Source organism: Ranitomeya imitator, chromosome 2 (assembly GCF_032444005.1).
Source record: "Ranitomeya imitator isolate aRanImi1 chromosome 2, aRanImi1.pri, whole genome shotgun sequence".
NCBI classification, from domain to species: domain Eukaryota; kingdom Metazoa; phylum Chordata; class Amphibia; order Anura; family Dendrobatidae; genus Ranitomeya; species Ranitomeya imitator.
Genome location: NC_091283.1, coordinates 45,094,885 through 45,101,300, shown reverse-complemented (window position 1 = coordinate 45,101,300; position 6,416 = coordinate 45,094,885).

Sequence of the window (6,416 nt, the reverse complement as noted above, 5' to 3'; positions counted from 1 at the left end):
AGGTAGTGCAGCTCATCCAGGATGGCACATCAATGCCAGCTGTGGCAAGGTTTGCTGTGTCTGTCAGCACAGTATCCAGAGCATGGAGCAGATACCAGGAGACAGGCCAGTACAACAGGAGAAGTGGAGGAGGCTGTAGGAGGGCAACAACCCAGCAGCAGGACCGCTACCTTCTCCATTGTACAAGGAGGAGTAGTGCCAGAACCTCCAGCAGTCCTCTAACATGCACGTGTCTGCTCAAACTGTCAGAAACGGACTCCATGAGGATGGTCTGAGGGTCTGACGTCCACAAGTGGGTGTTGTGCTTACAGCCCAACACCGTGCAGGGTAATTGGCATTTGCCAGAGAACACCAAGATTGGCAGATTCCACATTGGCGCCCGGTGCTCATCAGATGAGAGTAGGTTTTTTTTTTTTCTTTTAAGATGAGCAAATCCTAATTAATATATTTGGTAAATATTGGGATTCATTTTTTTTTTTTTTTACAGGCTCAATAAAACACAATAGGGGAGACATTTACTTAAGGTCCATGTTCATGTATGAAATCTGTCCCATTAACGATGCAGTTGTGGCACAGGATATAGCGCCATCATATGCCACAGCACCTTACAGACACCATCATCACTGTCCCCATTGGTGCTCACAATCTACATTCCCAATTAGTCAGTATGTCTCCATGCAAACATGGGGGGGAGGGCATTTTAATTCCTTGCTCCCTTCTGTCTAGAAGGGTATTTTCTTCTGAAATACTGATTAGCCATCACTTAATGATAGGTTGGGGGTCCATCCTCTGAGAGCCCCACTGAGGCTGAGAATGAAGGCTATGAACATTTTCCGTACATCTATTGCAGCAGACAGACCCTCAGTGTAATGTTCCTGTTAAAGGCTGGAAGTGAAGATTCCCCTCCCCCCAAACCCACCGAAAAAAAAAAAAACTAACTAAATCATTTCTGATCTCATCTGGTTCAGATCTATGATTACGGATCCATTGTGCATTGACCTTGCATAAAATTAACAGTAACAAAAAACGTGCCGTTCTTGCCATTGGGCATATTTGTGACTCCCAGCACAAATACGTGACAACGGCCTGATAGAAGTGACACGACCGAGGCGATTATGCAACATTTCCTCTTTTTGGCCGGGAATTTACTAAATTGTTCAAAGACTTGTACGTGTCTTGTAAGAGTTGTATGTACTAGAATATTAAGCCTCATGTACGTGACCTTGAAAAAGGGGCGGCCACTAGTGATGAGCGAGCATGCTCGTGTCCTAATTGAGCATTTTCAGCGTGCTCGAAAACTATGTTCAAGCGGTGACTCGAACATGTTTTTTCGAGCATGCTGAAAGTACTCTCGATTAGGACACGAGCATGCTCAGATAACACCTTATCTGACCATGCTCACTCATCACTAGTGGCCACAAGTGATGAGCGAGTATACTCGTTGCTCGGATTTTCCAGAGCACGCTCAGGTGGTCTCCCGAGTATTTGTGACTGCTCGGAGATTTAGTTTTCATCGCCGCAGCTGCATGATTTACAGCTGCTAGCCAGCCTGAGTACATGTGGGGGTTACCTAGTTGCTAGGGGACCCCCACATGTAATCAAACTGTCTAGTAGCTGTAAATCATTCAGCTGCCGCGATGAAAACTAAATCTCCTAAATGTGTAGACAGTTATCAGGCAGAACTTTTCAATGCATTAAGTTCAATATTTTCATTAGTGACCCTATAACCACACAAGACAGGAAGTGTTGTCATAGGGATTTTGGACCACTAGAATAATTCAAATTTAACCTAACTTAAGTAGGTAAGTGATCCTATGAATACGTTCTCCTTACTGATGCTCCAGTTTGTAAGACCTACAGTATTTTCTTAAACATGTTAAAGTAATTCTTAATACATATAAGGAGTCCTGTGATCAGAATCCCCATCCCCCTTTTTTTTTTTTTTTTTTTTTTTTTTAGACTAAAAGGCTATATGCACACTTTGCGGATTCCACTGCGGAATTCCAAAATCCGCAGTGAAAACCCGTCGCGGTTTTTACTGCAGATTTATCGTGGTTTTTACTGCGGTTTCTTATGCGGATTTTCATCTGCAGTTTCCTATTGGAGCAGGTGAAAATCCGCAGAAAAGAAGTGACATGCTGCGGAATGTAATCCGCTGCATTTCCGCGCAGTTTTTTCCGCAGCATGTGCACAGCGTTTTTTGTTGCCCATAGGTTTACATTGTACTGTAAACTCATGGAAAACTGCTGCAGATCCGCAGCGGTCAAATCCGATGCGGATCCGCAGCAAAATCCGCAAAGTGTGAACATAGCCTTAGTGGCGGCAAAGAGCGTGTCTCTGGAGAAGCCGTCCTGTGAGACACAGACAGCCCAATGGTGTGAATGGATGTGTGTATCTGATATGTGGTTTAAGGCCCCTTCACATTAAGCGACGCTGCAGCGATACCGACAACGATCCGGATCGCTGCAGCGTCGCTGTTTGGTCGCTGGAGAGCTGTCACACAGACAGCTCTCCAGCGACCAACGATGCCGGTAACCAGGGTAAACATCGGGTAACTAAGCGCAGGGCCGCGCTTAGTAACCCGATGTTTACCCTAGTTACCATCCTAAAAGTAAAAAAAACAAACAGTACATACTTACCTACAGCCGTCTGTCCTCCAGCGCTGTGCTCTGCACTCCTCCTGTACTGTCTGTGTGAGCACAGCGGCCGGAAAGCAGAGCGGTGACGTCACCGCTCTGCTTTCCGGCTGACCGACGCTCACAGCCAGTACAGGAGGAGTGCAGAGCACAGCGCCGGGGACAGACAGCGTTAGGTAAGTATGTACTGTTTGTTTTTTTTACTTTTAGGATGGTAACCAGGGTAAACATCGGGTTACTAAGCGCGGCCCTGCGCTTAGTAACCCGATGTTTACCCTGGTTACCAGCGAAGACATCGCTGAATCGGTGTCACACACGCCGATTCAGCGATGTCAGCGGGAGAGCCAGCGACCAAAGAAAGGTCTGGCCCTCTAGCCCCGACCAACGACATCACAGCAGGATTCTGATCGCTGCTGTGTGTCAAACTAAACGATATCGCTAGCGAGGACACTGCAACGTCACGGATTCCTAGCGATATCGTTTAGTGTGAAGGTACCTTTAGGCCTCTTTCACACTTCAGTCTTTTTGTTTGTCAAAAACCGTCATTTTGTGAAAAAAAAAACAGATCCAGCGAATTTGTCCGCTGGATCCGTCCTATTCTCATAGACTTGTATTATTATTATTATTATTATGTATTGTTATAGCGCCATTTATTATATGGCGCTTTACATCTAAACAAGTACAATAATCTTAAACAATACAAGTCATAACTGGTACAGGAGGAATGAGGACCCTGCCCGCGAAGGCTCACAATCTACAAGGGATGGGTGAGAATACAGTAGGTGAGGGTAGAGATGGTCATGCAGCGGTTTGGTCGATCGGTGGTAACTGCAGGTTGTAGGCTTGTCGGAAGAGGTGGGTCTTCAGGTTCTTTTTGAAGGTTTCGATGGTAGGCGAGAGTCTGATGTGTTATTAGCAACGGATTACGAAGGATGGCCTCACGTTTCGTCCATCGTGCGCTGGATCCGTCGTAATTTGTTTATCCGTCGTCTGGAGAGGACGGACAAAGTAACGTTTTTTTTTTTTGTCTGCGTCGAAAAGTTGGAGATCGACGGATCCAGCGAAAACCGGACGAAACGTAAGGTCATCTGGCGCTAATACAAGTCTTTGGGGAAAAAAAAAACGGATCCGGCGGCATCTTTCGCCGGATCCAGTTTTTTCAAAATTTGCCGGATTGAGCCTGTATGTGTGAAAGTAGCCTTAGCTGTAAGGGTAGGTGCACACGGTCAGTAAACGTTGCGGGTTGGACGCTGCATACTTGCGCAGCGTCCAGATGTTACAGGATAGTGGACGGGATTTTGAGCATAGGCAGCATCAATAGTAAAAAGTTGGTCCGGGATGGGGCGACACACTGGCACTGAATGGAGGGAGGGGCCAATTCGCAGCCGGACTAAACCTGTCGTTGATTGGTCGCGGCCTGCCGGCCGTGACCAATCAGCGACGTGGGATTTCCATTACAGACAGACAGACGGAAGTACCCCTTAGACGAATATATATATATATATATATATATATATATATATATCTAGCTGAAGAGCCTGGCGTCACCCGGGCATAGTAACTAACTATGGTTAGTTAGAACAAATTATAATGATTATCCTCCATCCCATAGTCCCATGCCCATATACCCATAATAATAATAATTTTTATTTATATAGCGCCAACATATTCCGCAGCACTTTACAATAAGCAGGGACATGTACAGACAATAAATTCAGTATAAGTTAAGACAATTAAACAGTGGCATTAGGGGTGAGGTCCCTGCTCGCAAACTTACAATCTACAAGGAAATGGGGGGACACAATAGGTGAAAAGTGCTTGTTATTTCAGGTCTGGCAATTATAATAAATAGGGATTTTCATATAAAGCTGCATGATCCGGTCATCAGCCCGTGTGTTTAAGTGCAATAGTCAAGTATCAAGTGCAGTTATCATATGCATGGAGGGTGTGGGGACAGATGAATAGTAGGGTGCAGATTCAGAGTAATATTTGGAAGGAGGGAACAGGACAAAGTTTACTGAGTAGTTGATGTGGTAAGCTTGTTTGAAGAGATGGATTTTTAAAGCGCGCTTGAATAGGTCGGGGCTAGGTATCAGTCTGATCGTCTGGGGAAGTGCATTCCAGAGAGCTGGCGCAGCACGAGAGAAGTCTTGGAGACGGAGGTGTGAGGTTCGGATTACGAGGGATGTTAGTCTTAGGTCATATGTAGAACGGAGGGCACGTGTAGGGCGATAGACGGAGATGAGAGAGGAGATATAAGGCGGTGCAGAACTGTGGAGATCTTTGTGGGTGAGAGAGATGAGTTTATACTGGACCCTGTAGTGAATGGGTAGCCAGTGTAATGACTGGCACAAGATGGAGGCATCGATGAAGTGGCTGGACAGAAATATGACCCTGGCTGCCGCATTCAAGATGGATTGGAGAGGAGAAAGTTTGGAAAGAGGGAGACCGATCAGAAGAGAGTTGCAGTAGTCCAGACGAGAATGAATAAGGCTAGGGTCACATTGCGTTAGTGCAATCCGTTTAGCGCTAGCGGGTTGCGCTAACGCAATGTTTTTAATGGGGCCGCGTTCCGGGGTCGCGGTAACGTCCCCGCTCTCGCAGATCCCCGATCTGCGAGAGCGGGGAACGGACCGCGGGTGCGCCTCGGACGCTGCAAGCAGCATCCGCGGCGCGCCAGGAAACACCGGCGCGTCGCTAGCGCGTGCCGAACATGGCACGCTCTAGTGCTGCGCGTTCCCATTGCCGTGAATGGGCGTGCTAACGGACGCGTTGCACGGCGTTAATTTCTCCTTGCAACGCTGTCCGTTAGCGCTTTCCCATTAACGCAATGGGAACCAAGCCTAAGAGCGACAGTAAGAGTCTTAGCAGTTTCAAAGGTGAGAAAAGGTCGGATTCTGGAGATGTTTTTAAGATGCCGGTGACAGGAGCGAGTGAGTGATTGGATATAGGGAGTAAAGGAAAGTTTGGTGTCGAATATGACCCCAAGACAGCGGGAATGCTGCTTGGGAGTTATGGTTGAACCCTCCAGGGTAATTTCGATGTTGGGTAGAGTGAGGTTAGTAGAAGGGAGAAACACAAGTAGTTCTGTTTTGGAGAGATTTAGTTTCAGATAGAGGGAGGACATGATGTTAGAGACAGCAGACAGACAATCCTTGGTATTTTGAATTAGGGTAGGGGTGATGTCAGGGGAAGAAGTGTATAATTGGGTGTCGTCAGCATAGAGATGATACTGGAACCCAAATCTGCTCATTGTTTGTCCAATAGGGGCAGTGTATAGAGCCTCCATCCCATAGTCCCGTGCCCATATACCCATCATACATAACCTCCATCCCATAGTCCCGTGCCCATATACACATCATACACATCCTCCATCCCATAGTCCCCTGCCCATATACCCATCACACGTCCTCCATCCCATAGTTCCGTGCCCATATACTCATTATGACATCATATTCACCATGGCAACCATTCTGACATCATCATCGCCATGGCAACCTATTATGACATCATCACCATGGTAACCATTATTATTATTATAGCGCCATTTGTTCCATGGCGCTTTACATGTAAGGAGACAGGTTGTGGATGGCTTTGTATGTCATGGTTAGGGTTTTGTAGTGGAGTCTCTGGGCAATGGGGAGCCAGTGAAGGGATTGACAGAGGGGAGAGGTCGGGGAATAGCGGGGGGACAGGTGGATTAGTCGGGCAGCAGAGTTTAGAATAGATTGGAGGGGTGCGAGAGTGTTAGAGGGGAGGCCACAGAGCAGGAGGTTGCAG